This window comes from Lithobates pipiens, unplaced genomic scaffold (assembly GCF_037356315.1).
Source record: "Lithobates pipiens isolate NorthernLeopardFrog02 unplaced genomic scaffold, aLitPip1_a1.2 Scaffold_8, whole genome shotgun sequence".
In the NCBI taxonomy this organism is placed as follows: domain Eukaryota; kingdom Metazoa; phylum Chordata; class Amphibia; order Anura; family Ranidae; genus Lithobates; species Lithobates pipiens.
In genome coordinates, this window is record NW_027507903.1 from 577,546,325 (window position 1) to 577,562,645 (window position 16,321).

A 16,321-nucleotide genomic window follows, 5' to 3' on the forward strand; every position below is an offset into this window, starting at 1 on the left:
CGTTTTTTGGCCTGGGTTTCTTCTGCTGGACCTGGCAACATGAGGCTAAAGGTGAACTGTCTTTATTTGTAACCCAGTCACTGATTAAGAATACTGGAAGCGTGTTGGGCGGGGGTTTTTTGGCAAGGTGAAACAAGGCCCTTGTTTCCGGTGAAAGAGCATTGACCTGTAGGTAAAACTAAGGCAGAAACTTTAGGCGTTCTCCACCTATACCGGACTGGACCCTATCTGCATGGTTGCAGGTTAGATTCTCCCTTTTATAGTCAACCTGTTCCAGAAAATGAAACGGAAGAGGATGATTAGCCAGCCTGGGCAAGCCAAATACTTTCGCTTTCAGGCACCCGGTGCCCTTGGCTCGATGGTCTTTTTCCACCATGGATGTCAAGATTTAAGCAGCTTGGACCACTATGGAGGAGGAGCTTTCAGAGCCCGGATAGCTCAGTCGGTAGAGCATCAGACTTTTAATCTGAGGGTCCAGGGTTCAAGTCCCTGTTCGGGCGGTGCCTCTCACCAACCTTTGAGCCCCTGGAGCTGCCAATAGGGCAGTCTTTATGCACATCTGTGAGGAATGCTCAGAGAGATGAAATGTCCTAACTTCCCCCTTTCTAGGCTCCTGTAATCTGCCAGAAATAAAGGTGGCTGAAGGTGATTGCTTGACCAAATATTTCCCAAATACCCTTGTCTATGGCAGCTTACCTGGGCTCCAGTTCAGGCATGTTATCAAGCAAACTTTCAACAAAGGGCCCAAATCCTTCCACCTTGGTCTTTTTTCAGCAGCATAGCTGTTCAGACACATATGCTCCCAGTGGCCCTTCAGGGCTGCTGTGGGAGAAACCTATCTGACAACCGAGGGGCCCTGTCCCTTTAGATTCTCCTTAGTTCTTTCAAATGCTAACACTATTCAGTGGGTAAACAATGCCCACTTATGCATCATCCCTGTCTCATTAGCATGCCAAGTCCCAGAATGCTCAGCGGCCCACTGGATGACACTTATGTGTCTCACCTCAATGTCAATTTCTCCTTCAATGAAGGGCAGATGTTGGCAGGCACCGATTTGGTTAGCTTTGCGCAGTGGCAGTATCATAGCCAATGAGGTTCACCTGAGGCGTGATTATTGCTAATTGAAAACTTTTCCCAATACCCCACCATGATGACTTGAAATACAGTCAGCACTGGCAATTTTTGAGAGTCTCTGAGGAGACTGAGCAATGTGTTTTAAACAGTAGATAAGTGACGGCTTCTTACGTGCAGACTGAGATGCGTTAGAGTTGAGGAAGTGTGTCACGTGCCTGGTGACACTATAGAGAGCTTTTCTGTCATCACGCAGCCTGGGTAGAACAATCTGGGATTGGCACGCGCTGCTCGTTCTTCACTTGCCTGTATTCAAGAGTGGCCTCGACCTCGTTTTTTGGCCTGGGTTTCTTCTGCTGGACCTGGCAACATGAGGCTAAAGGTGAACTGTCTTTATTTGTAACCCAGTCACTGATTAAGAATACTGGAAGCGTGTTGGGCGGTGTCTTTTTGCAAGGTGAAACAAGGCCCTTGTTTCCGGTGAAAGAGCATTGACCTGTAGGTAAAACTAAGGCAGAAACTTTAGGCGTTCTCCACCTATACCGGACTGGACCCTATCTGCATGGTTGCAGGTTAGATTCTCCCTTTTATAGTCAACCTGTTCCAGAAAATGAAACGGAAGAGGATGATTAGCCAGCCTGGGCAAGCCAAATACTTTCGCTTTCAGGCACCCGGTGCCCTTGGCTCGATGGTCTTTTTCCACCATGGATGTCAAGATTTAAGCAGCTTGGACCACTATGGAGGAGGAGCTTTCAGAGCCCGGATAGCTCAGTCGGTAGAGCATCAGACTTTTAATCTGAGGGTCCAGGGTTCAAGTCCCTGTTCGGGCGGTGCCTCTCACCAACCCTTGAGCCCCTGGAGCTGCCAATAGGGCAGTCTTTATGCACATCTGTGAGGAATGCTCAGAGAGATGAAATGTCCTAACTTCCCCCTTTCTAGGCTCCTGTAATCTGCCAGAAATAAAGGTGGCTGAAGGTGATTGCTTGACCAAATATTTCCCAAATACCCTTGTCTATGGCAGCTTACCTGGGCTCCAGTTCAGGCATGTTATCTAGCAAACTTTCAACAAAGGGCCCAAATCCTTCCACCTTGGTCTTTTTTCAGCAGCATAGCTGTTCAGACACATATGCTCCCAGTGGCCCTTCAGGGCTGCTGTGGGAGAAACCTATCTGACAACCGAGGGGCCCTGTCCCTTTAGATTCTCCTTAGTTCTTTCAAATGCTAACACTATTCAGTGGGTAAACAATGCCCACTTATGCATCATCCCTGTCTCATTAGCATGCCAAGTCCCAGAATGCTCAGCGGCCCACTGGATGACACTTATGTGTCTCACCTCAATGTCAATTTCTCCTTCAATGAAGGGCAGATGTTGGCAGGCACCGATTTGGTTAGCTTTGCGCAGTGGCAGTATCATAGCCAATGAGGTTCACCTGAGGCGTGATTATTGCTAATTGAAAACTTTTCCCAATACCCCGCCATGATGACTTGAAATACAGTCAGCACTGGCAATTTTTGAGAGTCTCTGAGGAGACTGAGCAATGTGTTTTAAACAGTAGATAAGTGACGGCTTCTTACGTGCAGACTGAGATGCGTTAGAGTTGAGGAAGTGTGTCACGTGCCTGGTGACACTATAGAGAGCTTTTCTGTCATCACGCAGCCTGGGTAGAACAATCTGGGATTGGCACGCGCTGCTCGTTCTTCACTTGCCTGTATTCAAGAGTGGCCTCAACTTCGTTTTTTGGCCTGGGTTTCTTCTGCTGGACCTGGCAACATGAGGCTAAAGGTGAACTGTCTTTATTTGTAACCCAGTCACTGATTAAGAATACTGGAAGCGTGTTGGGCGGTGTCTTTTTGCAAGGTGAAACAAGGCCCTTGTTTCCGGTGAAAGAGCATTGACCTGTAGGTAAAACTAAGGCAGAAACTTTAGGCGTTCTCCACCTATACCGGACTGGACTCTATCTGCATGGTTGCAGGTTAGATTCTCCCTTTTATAGTCAACCTGTTCCAGAAAATGAAACGGAAGAGGATGATTAGCCAGCCTGGGCAAGCCAAATACTTTCGCTTTCAGGCACCCGGTGCCCTTGGCTCGATGGTCTTTTTCCACCATGGATGTCAAGATTTAAGCAGCTTGGACCACTATGGAGGAGGAGCTTTCAGAGCCCGGATAGCTCAGTCGGTAGAGCATCAGACTTTTAATCTGAGGGTCCAGGGTTCAAGTCCCTGTTCGGGCGGTGCCTCTCACCAACCCTTGAGCCCCTGGAGCTGCCAATAGGGCAGTCTTTATGCACATCTGTGAGGAATGCTCAGAGAGATGAAATGTCCTAACTTCCCCCTTTCTAGGCTCCTGTAATCTGCCAGAAATAAAGGTGGCTGAAGGTGATTGCTTGACCAAATATTTCCCAAATACCCTTGTCTATGGCAGCTTACCTGGGCTCCAGTTCAGGCATGTTATCTAGCAAACTTTCAACAAAGGGCCCAAATCCTTCCACCTTGGTCTTTTTTCAGCAGCATAGCTGTTCAGACACATATGCTCCCAGTGGCCCTTCAGGGCTGCTGTGGGAGAAACCTATCTGACAACCGAGGGGCCCCGTCCCTTTAGATTCTCCTTAGTTCTTTCAAATGCTAACACTATTCAGTGGGTAAACAATGCCCACTTATGCATCATCCCTGTCTCATTAGCATGCCAAGTCCCAGAATGCTCAGCGGCCCACTGGATGACACTTATGTGTCTCACCTCAATGTCAATTTCTCCTTCAATGAAGGGCAGATGTTGGCAGGCACCGATTTGGTTAGCTTTGCGCAGTGGCAGTATCATAGCCAATGAGGTTCACCTGAGGCGTGATTATTGCTAATTGAAAACTTTTCCCAATACCCCGCCATGATGACTTGAAATACAGTCAGCACTGGCAATTTTTGAGAGTCTCTGAGGAGACTGAGCAATGTGTTTTAAACAGTAGATAAGTGACGGCTTCTTGCGTGCAGACTGAGATGCGTTAGAGTTGAGGAAGTGTGTCACGTGCCTGGTGACACTATAGAGAGCTTTTCTGTCATCACGCAGCCTGGGTAGAACAATCTGGGATTGGCACGCGCTGCTCGTTCTTCACTTGCCTGTATTCAAGAGTGGCCTCGACCTCGTTTTTTGGCCTGGGTTTCTTCTGCTGGACCTGGCAACATGAGGCTAAAGGTGAACTGTCTTTATTTGTAACCCAGTCACTGATTAAGAATACTGGAAGCGTGTTGGGCGGTGTCTTTTTGCAAGGTGAAACAAGGCCCTTGTTTCCGGTGAAAGAGCATTGACCTGTAGGTAAAACTAAGGCAGAAACTTTAGGCGTTCTCCACCTATACCGGACTGGACCCTATCTGCATGGTTGCAGGTTAGATTCTCCCTTTTATAGTCAACCTGTTCCAGAAAATGAAACGGAAGAGGATGATTAGCCAGCCTGGGCAAGCCAAATACTTTCGCTTTCAGGCACCCGGTGCCCTTGGCTCGATGGTCTTTTTCCACCATGGATGTCAAGATTTAACCACTTTCAGACCGGACCATTTTGCTGGTAAATGACCAGAGGTCTTTTTACACTTTGGCACTGCGCTGCTTTAACTGGTAATTGCGCGGTCATGCAATGTTGTACCCAAACAAAATTTGCGTCCTTTTCTTCCCACAAATAGAGCTTTCTTTTGATGGTATTTGATTGCCTCTGCGATTTTTATTTTTTGCGATATAAACGTAAAAAAGACCGCAAATTTTGAAAAAAAATGATATTTTCTACTTTTTGTTATTAGAAAAATCCAATAAACTCAATTTTAGTCATACATTTAGGCCAAAATGTATTCAGCCACATGTCTTTGGTAAAAAAAAGTCAATAATTGTATATTTATTGGTTTGCGCAAAAGTTGTCACATCTACAAACTAAGGTACGTTTTCTGGAATTTACGCAGCTTTTAGTTTACGACTGCCTATCTCATTTCTTGAGGTGCTAAAATGGCAGGGCAGTACAAAACCCCCCCAAATGACCCCATTTTGGAAAGTAGACCCCCTAAGGAAATTGATAAGAGGCATGTTGAGCCCATTGAATATTTTATTTTTTTGCCTCAAGCGATTGAATAATGACAAAAAAAAATTTTTTTTTTTTTTTTTACACAAAGTTGTCACTAAATGATATATTGCTCACACATGCTATGGGCGTATGTGAAATGACACCCCAAAATAAATTCTGCTGCTTCTCCTGAGTACGGGGATACCACATATGTGGGACTTTTTGGGAGCCTAGCCGCGTACGGGGCCCCGAAAACCAAGCACCGCCTTCAGGCTTTCTAAGGGCGTAAATTTTTGAGTTCACTTCTCACTACCTATCACAGTTTTGAAGGCCATAAAATGCCAAGATGGCACAAAACCCCCACAAATGACCCCATTTTAGAAAGTAGACACCCCAAGCTATTTGCTGAGAGGCATGTTGAGTTCATGGAATATTTTATATTTTGCCACAAGTTGCGGGAAAATTACAAACTTTTTTTTTTTTTTTTTTTTTTTCACAAAGTTGTCACTAGATGATATATTGCTCACACATGCCATGGGCATATGTGAAATGACACCCCAAAATAAATTCTGCTGCTTCTCCTGAGTACGGGGATACCACATATGTGGGACTTTTTGGGAGCCTAGCCGCGTACGGGGCCCCGAAAACCAAGCACCGCCTTCAGGCTTTCTAAGGGCGTAAATTTTTGAGTTCACTTCTCACTACCTATTACAGTTTTGAAGGCCATAAAATGCCAAGATGGCACAAAACCCCCACAAATGACCCCATTTTAGAAAGTAGACACCCCAAGCTATTTGCTGAGAGGCATGTTGAGTCCATGGAATATTTTATATTTTGCCACAAGTTGCGGGAAAATTACAAACTTTTTTTTTTTTTTTTCACAAAGTTGTCACTAAATGATATATTGCTCACGCATGCCATGGGCATATGTGAAATGACACCCCAAAATAAATTCTGCTGCTTCTCCTGAGTACGGGGATACCACATATGTGGGACTTTTTGGGAGCCTAGCCGCGTACGGGGCCCCGAAAACCAAGCACCGCCTTCAGGCTTTCTAAGGGCGTTACAGTTTTGAAGGCCATAAAATGCCAAGATGGCACAAACCCCCCCCAAATGACCCCATTTTGGAAAGTAGACACCCCTAAATTTAGGGGTACACTAGTGAGACTAGGTAATAAATGGCGGGTGCCCTGAAACTATAAAAAAATAACTAACCAACCAGCGTCACCTGTAACAGTTATATGGTGATCACTGGTGAAAGGGTTAACTAGGGGGCAATCAGGGGGCTTTATGCGGTAGTATATGGGGGTCCCTGGCGCTATAAAAAGCTGCGGCGAACCTAAATACCTACCTGCCTAACTAGCGTCACCTGTGACACTAATACAGCGATCAGAAAAACGATCGCTTATTAGGCTGGGTTCACACTGGAGCGATGCGGGAACGCCACGAATGCGCGGCGGGTTCCCGCATCGCATGCCTCCCGGCGGCAGTTCACACTGCCCTATGCGAACTGCTGGGAGTGTCAGTGAAATGTTACTGACACCCCCAGATCAGTTCGCATATCGCAGTGCGATCTGCAAACTCGGATCGCATGGTGTGAACACCCATGCGATCCGATTCTGCTGCGGGCCAAAAAAAGGGTCCCGTGCGAATTTGCGGCGGGTGCGGCGGGTGCGGCGGGTGCGGCGGGTGCGGCGAATGGCTGAACTCGAATCGCACAGAGATCGGATGTGATTTGCACTGCAGTGCGGTGCGAATCACATCCGTTCTCAAACCGCTGCAATGTGAACCCAGCCTTAGTGACACTGGCGACGGGGGGTGATCACGGGGTTAAACCTTTATTGGGGGGGTTAGGGGGGTACCTTAGAACTAAAGGGGGCTAACCCTAACTGCCCTAACAGTTATTAGTCACAAATGACACCCGCCGGGTGATCAGGGGGTTAAACCTTTATTAGGTAATAAATGGCGGGTGCCCTGAAACTATAAAAAAATAACTAACCAACCAGCGTCACCTGTAACAGTTATATGGTGATCACAGGTGAAAGGGTTAACTAGGGGGCAATCAGGGGGCTTTATGCGGTAGTATATGGGGGTCCCTGGCGCTATAAAAAGCTGCGGCGAACCTAAATACCTACCTGCCTAACTAGCGTCACCTGTGACACTAATACGGCGATCAGAAAAATGATCGCTTATTAGGCTGGGTTCACACTGGAGCGATGCGGAAACGCCGCGAATCCGCGGCGGGTTCCCGCATCGCATGCCTCCCGGCGGCAGTTCACACTGCCCTATGCGAACTGCTGGGAGTGTCAGTGAAATGTTACTGACACCCCCAGATCAGTTCGCATATCGCAGTGCGATCTGCAAACTCGGATCGCATGGTGTGAACACCCATGCGATCCGATTCTGCTGCGGGCCAAAAAAAGGGTCCCGTGCGAATTTGCGGCGGGTGCGGCGGGTGTGGCGGGTGCGGCGGGTGCGGCGAATGGCTGAACTCGAATCGCACAGAGATCGGATGTGATTTGCACTGCAGTGCGGTGCGAATCACATTCGTTCTCATAAACCGCTGCAATGTGAACCCAGCCTTAGTGACACTGGCGACGGGGGGTGATCACGGGGTTAAACCTTTATTGGGGGGGGTTAGGGGGGCACATTAGAACTAAAGGGGGCTAACTCTAACTGCCCTAACAGTTATTACAGTCACAAATGACACCAATGCAAAAAAAAAAAAAAAAAATGACATTGGTGTCACTGTGACTGGGGGGCAGGGGTAATTGGGGGGGTGATCGGGGGGTAAAGGGGGGGTGTGAGTGTGCCTGGCATGTTCTACTGTGTGTGTAGAGTGTTGGTGCAACTCACCGATCCGCTCTCCTCCGTGTCGGAACGAAAAATACCGACACGGAGGAGAGAATACATCACTTCCTCTCCTGTGTTTACATTACAGGAGAGGAAGTGATGTCACCGGGGATTTCCATTCGTCGAGAGCGATCGCGAGGGGGTGGCCATGAATGAATGGCCGCCCCCTCATCCCGGATCGCTCTCGACGGAATGCCGACCGCCGCAGGCACTGGGGGGGGGCCCGATCGGGCCCCCCACCCGCGGGCAGGCAGGGACTTATATATACGCCCATATGCCTGCCCGTGCCATTCTGCCGACGTATATCGTCGTGCGGCGGTCGGCAAGTGGTTAAGCAGCTTGGACCACTATGGAGGAGGAGCTTTCAGAGCCCGGATAGCTCAGTCGGTAGAGCATCAGACTTTTAATCTGAGGGTCCAGGGTTCAAGTCCCTGTTCGGGCGGTGCCTCTCACCAACCCTTGAGCCCCTGGAGCTGCCAATAGGGCAGTCTTTATGCACATCTGTGAGGAATGCTCAGAGAGATGAAATGTCCTATCTTCCCCCCTTCTAGGCTCCTGTAATCTGCCAGAAATAAAGGTGGCTGAAGGTGATTGCTTGACCAAATATTTCCCAAATACCCTTGTCTATGGCAGCTTACCTGGGCTCCAGTTCAGGCATGTTATCTAGCAAACTTTCAACAAAGGGCCCAAATCCTTCCACCTTGGTCTTTTTTCAGCAGCATAGCTGTTCAGACACATATGCTCCCAGTGGCCCTTCAGGGCTGCTGTGGGAGAAACCTATCTGACAACCGAGGGGCCCTGTCCCTTTAGATTCTCCTTAGTTCTTTCAAATGCTAACACTATTCAGTGGGTAAACAATGCCCACTTATGCATCATCCCTGTCTCATTAGCATGCCAAGTCCCAGAATGCTCAGCGGCCCACTGGATGACACTTATGTGTCTCACCTCAATGTCAATTTCTCCTTCAATGAAGGGCAGATGTTGGCAGGCACCGATTTGGTTAGCTTTGCGCAGTGGCAGTATCATAGCCAATGAGGTTCACCTGAGGCGTGATTATTGCTAATTGAAAACTTTTCCCAATACCCCGCCATGATGACTTGAAATACAGTCAGCACTGGCAATTTTTGAGAGTCTCTGAGGAGACTGAGCAATGTGTTTTAAACAGTAGATAAGTGACGGCTTCTTACGTGCAGACTGAGATGCGTTAGAGTTGAGGAAGTGTGTCACGTGCCTGGTGCCACTATAGAGAGCTTTTCTGTCATCACCCAGCCTGGGTAGAACAATCTGGGATTGGCACGCGCTGCTCGTTCTTCACTTGCCTGTATTCAAGAGTGGCCTTGACCTCGTTTTTTGGCCTGGGTTTCTTCTGCTGGACCTGGCAACATGAGGCTAAAGGTGAACTGTCTTTATTTGTAACCCAGTCACTGATTAAGAATACTGGAAGCGTGTTGGGCGGTGTCTTTTTGCAAGGTGAAACAAGGCCCTTGTTTCCGGTGAAAGAGCATTGACCTGTAGGTAAAACTAAGGCAGAAACTTTAGGCGTTCTCCACCTATACCGGACTGGACCCTATCTGCATGGTTGCAGGTTAGATTCTCCCTTTTATAGTCAACCTGTTCCAGAAAATGAAACGGAAGAGGATGATTAGCCAGCCTGGGCAAGCCAAATACTTTCGCTTTCAGGCACCCGGTGCCCTTGGCTCGATGGTCTTTTTCCACCATGGATGTCAAGATTTAAGCAGCTTGGACCACTATGGAGGAGGAGCTTTCAGAGCCCGGATAGCTCAGTCGGTAGAGCATCAGACTTTTAATCTGAGGGTCCAGGGTTCAAGTCCCTGTTCGGGCGGTGCCTCTCACCAACCCTTGAGCCCCTGGAGCTGCCAATAGGGCAGTCTTTATGCACATCTGTGAGGAATGCTCAGAGAGATGAAATGTCCTAACTTCCCCCTTTCTAGGCTCCTGTAATCTGCCAGAAATAAAGGTGGCTGAAGGTGATTGCTTGACCAAATATTTCCCAAATACCCTTGTCTATGGCAGCTTACCTGGGCTCCAGTTCAGGCATGTTATCTAGCAAACTTTCAACAAAGGGCCCAAATCCTTCCACCTTGGTCTTTTTTCAGCAGCATAGCTGTTCAGACACATATGCTCCCAGTGGCCCTTCAGGGCTGCTGTGGGAGAAACCTATCTGACAACCGAGGGGCCCTGTCCCTTTAGATTCTCCTTAGTTCTTTCAAATGCTAACACTATTCAGTGGGTAAACAATGCCCACTTATGCATCATCCCTGTCTCATTAGCATGCCAAGTCCCAGAATGCTCAGCGGCCCACTGGATGACACTTATGTGTCTCACCTCAATGTCAATTTCTCCTTCAATGAAGGGCAGATGTTGGCAGGCACCGATTTGGTTAGCTTTGCGCAGTGGCAGTATCATAGCCAATGAGGGTCACCTGAGGCGTGATTATTGCTAATTGAAAACTTTTCCCAATACCCCGCCATGATGATTTGAAATACAGTCAGCACTGGCAATTTTTGAGAGTCTCTGAGGAGACTGAGCAATGTGTTTTAAACAGTAGATAAGTGACGGCTTCTTACGTGCAGACTGAGATGCGTTAGAGTTGAGGAAGTGTGTCACGTGCCTGGTGCCACTATAGAGAGCTTTTCTGTCATCACCCAGCCTGGGTAGAACAATCTGGGATTGGCACGCGCTGCTCGTTCCTCACTTGCCTGTATTCAAGAGTGGCCTTGACCTCGTTTTTTGGCCTGGGTTTCTTCTGCTGGACCTGGCAACATGAGGCTAAAGGTGAACTGTCTTTATTTGTAACCCAGTCACTGATTAAGAATACTGGAAGCGTGTTGGGCGGTGTCTTTTTGCAAGGTGAAACAAGGCCCTTGTTTCCGGTGAAAGAGCATTGACCTGTAGGTAAAACTAAGGCAGAAACTTTAGGCGTTCTCCACCTATACCGGACTGGACCCTATCTGCATGGTTGCAGGTTAGATTCTCCCTTTTATAGTCAACCTGTTCCAGAAAATGAAACGGAAGAGGATGATTAGCCAGCCTGGGCAAGCCAAATACTTTCGCTTTCAGGCACCCGGTGCCCTTGGCTCGATGGTCTTTTTCCACCATGGATGTCAAGATTTAAGCAGCTTGGACCACTATGGAGGAGGAGCTTTCAGAGCCCGGATAGCTCAGTCGGTAGAGCATCAGACTTTTAATCTGAGGGTCCAGGGTTCAAGTCCCTGTTCGGGCGGTGCCTCTCACCAACCCTTGAGCCCCTGGAGCTGCCAATAGGGCAGTCTTTATGCACATCTGTGAGGAATGCTCAGAGAGATGAAATGTCCTAACTTCCCCCTTTCTAGGCTCCTGTAATCTGCCAGAAATAAAGGTGGCTGAAGGTGATTGCTTGACCAAATATTTCCCAAATACCCTTGTCTATGGCAGCTTACCTGGGCTCCAGTTCAGGCATGTTATCTAGCAAACTTTCAACAAAGGGCCCAAATCCTTCCACCTTGGTCTTTTTTCAGCAGCATAGCTGTTCAGACACATATGCTCCCAGTGGCCCTTCAGGGCTGCTGTGGGAGAAACCTATCTGACAACCGAGGGGCCCTGTCCCTTTAGATTCTCCTTAGTTCTTTCAAATGCTAACACTATTCAGTGGGTAAACAATGCCCACTTATGCATCATCCCTGTCTCATTAGCATGCCAAGTCCCAGAATGCTCAGCGGCCCACTGGATGACACTTATGTGTCTCACCTCAATGTCAATTTCTCCTTCAATGAAGGGCAGATGTTGGCAGGCACCGATTTGGTTAGCTTTGCGCAGTGGCAGTATCATAGCCAATGAGGTTCACCTGAGGCGTGATTATTGCTAATTGAAAACTTTTCCCAATACCCCGCCATGATGATTTGAAATACAGTCAGCACTGGCAATTTTTGAGAGTCTCTGAGGAGACTGAGCAATGTGTTTTAAACAGTAGATAAGTGACGGCTTCATACGTGCAGACTGAGATGCGTTAGAGTTGAGGAAGTGTGTCACGTGCCTGGTGCCACTATAGAGAGCTTTTCTGTCATCACCCAGCCTGGGTAGAACAATCTGGGATTGGCACGCGCTGCTCGTTCTTCACTTGCCTGTATTCAAGAGTGGCCTTGACCTCGTTTTTTGGCCTGGGTTTCTTCTGCTGGACCTGGCAACATGAGGCTAAAGGTGAACTGTCTTTATTTGTAACCCAGTCACTGATTAAGAATACTGGAAGCGTGTTGGGCGGTGTCTTTTTGCAAGGTGAAACAAGGCCCTTGTTTCCGGTGAAAGAGCATTGACCTGTAGGTAAAACTAAGGCAGAAACTTTAGGCGTTCTCCACCTATACCGGACTGGACCCTATCTGCATGGTTGCAGGTTAGATTCTCCCTTTTATAGTCAACCTGTTCCAGAAAATGAAACGGAAGAGGATGATTAGCCAGCCTGGGCAAGCCAAATACTTTCGCTTTCAGGCACCCGGTGCCCTTGGCTCGATGGTCTTTTTCCACCATGGATGTCAAGATTTAAGCAGCTTGGACCACTATGGAGGAAGAGCTTTCCGAGCCCGGATAGCTCAGTCGGTAGAGCATCAGACTTTTAATCTGAGGGTCCAGGGTTCAAGTCCCTGTTCGGGCGGTGCCTCTCACCAACCCTTGAGCCCCTGGAGCTGCCAATAGGGCAGTCTTTATGCACATCTGTGAGGAATGCTCAGAGAGATGAAATGTCCTAACTTCCCCCTTTCTAGGCTCCTGTAATCTGCCAGAAATAAAGGTGGCTGAAGGTGATTGCTTGACCAAATATTTCCCAAATACCCTTGTCTATGGCAGCTTACCTGGGCTCCAGTTCAGGCATGTTATCTAGCAAACTTTCAACAAAGGGCCCAAATCCTTCCACCTTGGTCTTTTTTCAGCAGCATAGCTGTTCAGACACATATGCTCCCAGTGGCCCTTCAGGGCTGCTGTGGGAGAAACCTATCTGACAACCGAGGGGCCCTGTCCCTTTAGATTCTCCTTAGTTCTTTCAAATGCTAACACTATTCAGTGGGTAAACAATGCCCACTTATGCATCATCCCTGTCTCATTAGCATGCCAAGTCCCAGAATGCTCAGCGGCCCACTGGATGACACTTATGTGTCTCACCTCAATGTCAATTTCTCCTTCAATGAAGGGCAGATGTTGGCAGGCACCGATTTGGTTAGCTTTGCGCAGTGGCAGTATCATAGCCAATGAGGTTCACCTGAGGCGTGATTATTGCTAATTGAAAACTTTTCCCAATACCCCGCCATGATGACTTGAAATACAGTCAGCACTGGCAATTTTTGAGAGTCTCTGAGGAGACTGAGCAATGTGTTTTAAACAGTAGATAAGTGACGGCTTCTTACGTGCAGACTGAGATGCGTTAGAGTTGAGGAAGTGTGTCACGTGCCTGGTGCCACTATAGAGAGCTTTTCTGTCATCACCCAGCCTGGGTAGAACAATCTGGGATTGGCACGCGCTGCTCGTTCCTCACTTGCCTGTATTCAAGAGTGGCCTTGACCTCGTTTTTTGGCCTGGGTTTCTTCTGCTGGACCTGGCAACATGAGGCTAAAGGTGAACTGTCTTTATTTGTAACCCAGTCACTGATTAAGAATACTGGAAGCGTGTTGGGCGGTGTCTTTTTGCAAGGTGAAACAAGGCCCTTGTTTCCGGTGAAAGAGCATTGACCTGTAGGTAAAACTAAGGCAGAAACTTTAGGCGTTCTCCACCTATACCGGACTGGACCCTATCTGCATGGTTGCAGGTTAGATTCTCCCTTTTATAGTCAACCTGTTCCAGAAAATGAAACGGAAGAGGATGATTAGCCAGCCTGGGCAAGCCAAATACTTTCGCTTTCAGGCACCCGGTGCCCTTGGCTCGATGGTCTTTTTCCACCATGGATGTCAAGATTTAAGCAGCTTGGACCACTATGGAGGAGGAGCTTTCAGAGCCCGGATAGCTCAGTCGGTAGAGCATCAGACTTTTAATCTGAGGGTCCAGGGTTCAAGTCCCTGTTCGGGCGGTGCCTCTCACCAACCCTTGAGCCCCTGGAGCTGCCAATAGGGCAGTCTTTATGCACATCTGTGAGGAATGCTCAGAGAGATGAAATGTCCTAACTTCCCCCTTTCTAGGCTCCTGTAATCTGCCAGAAATAAAGGTGGCTGAAGGTGATTGCTTGACCAAATATTTCCCAAATACCCTTGTCTATGGCAGCTTACCTGGGCTCCAGTTCAGGCATGTTATCTAGCAAACTTTCAACAAAGGGCCCAAATCCTTCCACCTTGGTCTTTTTTCAGCAGCATAGCTGTTCAGACACATATGCTCCCAGTGGCCCTTCAGGGCTGCTGTGGGAGAAACCTATCTGACAACCGAGGGGCCCTGTCCCTTTAGATTCTCCTTAGTTCTTTCAAATGCTAACACTATTCAGTGGGTAAACAATGCCCACTTATGCATCATCCCTGTCTCATTAGCATGCCAAGTCCCAGAATGCTCAGCGGCCCACTGGATGACACTTATGTGTCTCACCTCAATGTCAATTTCTCCTTCAATGAAGGGCAGATGTTGGCAGGCACCGATTTGGTTAGCTTTGCGCAGTGGCAGTATCATAGCCAATGAGGTTCACCTGAGGCGTGATTATTGCTAATTGAAAACTTTTCCCAATACCCCGCCATGATGACTTGAAATACAGTCAGCACTGGCAATTTTTGAGAGTCTCTGAGGAGACTGAGCAATGTGTTTTAAACAGTAGATAAGTGACGGCTTCTTACGTGCAGACTGAGATGCGTTAGAGTTGAGGAAGTGTGTCACGTGCCTGGTGACACTATAGAGAGCTTTTCTGTCATCACGCAGCCTGGGTAGAACAATCTGGGATTGGCACGCGCTGCTCGTTCTTCACTTGCCTGTATTCAAGAGTGGCCTCGACCTCGTTTTTTGGCCTGGGTTTCTTCTGCTGGACCTGGCAACATGAGGCTAAAGGTGAACTGTCTTTATTTGTAACCCAGTCACTGATTAAGAATACTGGAAGCGTGTTGGGCGGTGTCTTTTTGCAAGGTGAAACAAGGCCCTTGTTTCCGGTGAAAGAGCATTGACCTGTAGGTAAAACTAAGGCAGAAACTTTAGGCGTTCTCCACCTATACCGGACTGGACCCTATCTGCATGGTTGCAGGTTAGATTCTCCCTTTTATAGTCAACCTGTTCCAGAAAATGAAACGGAAGAGGATGATTAGCCAGCCTGGGCAAGCCAAATACTTTCGCTTTCAGGCACCTGGTGCCCTTGGCTCGATGGTCTTTTTCCACCATGGATGTCAAGATTTAAGCAGCTTGGATCACTATGGAGGAGGAGCTTTCAGAGCCCGGATAGCTCAGTCGGTAGAGCATCAGACTTTTAATCTGAGGGTCCAGGGTTCAAGTCCCTGTTCGGGCGGTGCCTCTCACCAACCCTTGAGCCCCTGGAGCTGCCAATAGGGCAGTCTTTATGCACATCTGTGAGGAATGCTCAGAGAGATGAAATGTCCTAACTTCCCCCTTTCTAGGCTCCTGTAATCTGCCAGAAATAAAGGTGGCTGAAGGTGATTGCTTGACCAAATATTTCCCAAATACCCTTGTCTATGGCAGCTTACCTGGGCTCCAGTTCAGGCATGTTATCTAGCAAACTTTCAACAAAGGGCCCAAATCCTTCCACCTTGGTCTTTTTTCAGCAGCATAGCTGTTCAGACACATATGCTCCCAGTGGCCCTTCAGGGCTGCTGTGGGAGAAACCTATCTGACAACCGAGGGGCCCTGTCCCTTTAGATTCTCCTTAGTTCTTTCAAATGCTAACACTATTCAGTGGGTAAACAATGCCCACTTATGCATCATCCCTGTCTCATTAGCATGCCAAGTCCCAGAATGCTCAGCGGCCCACTGGATGACACTTATGTGTCTCACCTCAATGTCAATTTCTCCTTCAATGAAGGGCAGATGTTGGCAGGCACCGATTTGGTTAGCTTTGCGCAGTGGCAGTATCATAGCCAATGAGGTTCACCTGAGGCGTGATTATTGCTAATTGAAAACTTTTCCCAATACCTCGCCATGATGACTTGAAATACAGTCAGCACTGGCAATTTTTGAGAGTCTCTGAGGAGACTGAGCAATGTGTTTTAAACAGTAGATAAGTGACGGCTTCTTACGTGCAGACTGAGATGCGTTAGAGTTGAGGAAGTGTGTCGCGTGCCTGGTGACACTATAGAGAGCTTTTCTGTCATCACGCAGCCTGGGTAGAACAATCTGGGATTGGCACGCGCTGCTCGTTCTTCACTTGCCTGTATTCAAGAGTGGTCTCGACCTCGTTTTTTGGCCTG

At 48.1% G+C, this 16,321-nt stretch overlaps 9 non-coding genes across 9 annotated transcripts; all 9 read left to right on the forward strand.

The window, feature by feature from the left end:
* The first annotated feature begins 1,060 nt into the window (after nucleotides 1-1,060).
* On the forward strand, nucleotides 1,061-1,201 carry LOC143965098 (U4 spliceosomal RNA). Its single transcript, XR_013271508.1, has one exon. It is a non-coding gene; the product is annotated as a U4 spliceosomal RNA (small nuclear RNA).
* A 1,260-nt stretch (nucleotides 1,202-2,461) lies between these two features.
* On the forward strand, nucleotides 2,462-2,602 carry LOC143964806 (U4 spliceosomal RNA). Its single transcript, XR_013271267.1, has one exon. It is a non-coding gene; the product is annotated as a U4 spliceosomal RNA (small nuclear RNA).
* Nucleotides 2,603-3,862: 1,260 nt separating this feature from the next.
* LOC143964807 (U4 spliceosomal RNA) lies at nucleotides 3,863-4,003 on the forward strand. The gene has a single exon (XR_013271268.1). It is a non-coding gene; the product is annotated as a U4 spliceosomal RNA (small nuclear RNA).
* Nucleotides 4,004-8,960: 4,957 nt separating this feature from the next.
* On the forward strand, nucleotides 8,961-9,101 carry LOC143964808 (U4 spliceosomal RNA). Its single transcript, XR_013271269.1, has one exon. It is a non-coding gene; the product is annotated as a U4 spliceosomal RNA (small nuclear RNA).
* Nucleotides 9,102-10,361: 1,260 nt separating this feature from the next.
* On the forward strand, nucleotides 10,362-10,502 carry LOC143964779 (U4 spliceosomal RNA). The gene has a single exon (XR_013271243.1). It is a non-coding gene; the product is annotated as a U4 spliceosomal RNA (small nuclear RNA).
* Nucleotides 10,503-11,762: 1,260 nt separating this feature from the next.
* LOC143965068 (U4 spliceosomal RNA) lies at nucleotides 11,763-11,903 on the forward strand. Its single transcript, XR_013271484.1, has one exon. It is a non-coding gene; the product is annotated as a U4 spliceosomal RNA (small nuclear RNA).
* A 1,260-nt stretch (nucleotides 11,904-13,163) lies between these two features.
* LOC143964810 (U4 spliceosomal RNA) lies at nucleotides 13,164-13,304 on the forward strand. The gene has a single exon (XR_013271270.1). It is a non-coding gene; the product is annotated as a U4 spliceosomal RNA (small nuclear RNA).
* Nucleotides 13,305-14,564: 1,260 nt separating this feature from the next.
* On the forward strand, nucleotides 14,565-14,705 carry LOC143964811 (U4 spliceosomal RNA). Its single transcript, XR_013271271.1, has one exon. It is a non-coding gene; the product is annotated as a U4 spliceosomal RNA (small nuclear RNA).
* Nucleotides 14,706-15,965: 1,260 nt separating this feature from the next.
* Nucleotides 15,966-16,106, forward strand: LOC143965043 (U4 spliceosomal RNA). The gene has a single exon (XR_013271462.1). It is a non-coding gene; the product is annotated as a U4 spliceosomal RNA (small nuclear RNA).
* Nucleotides 16,107-16,321: the final 215 nt, after the last annotated feature.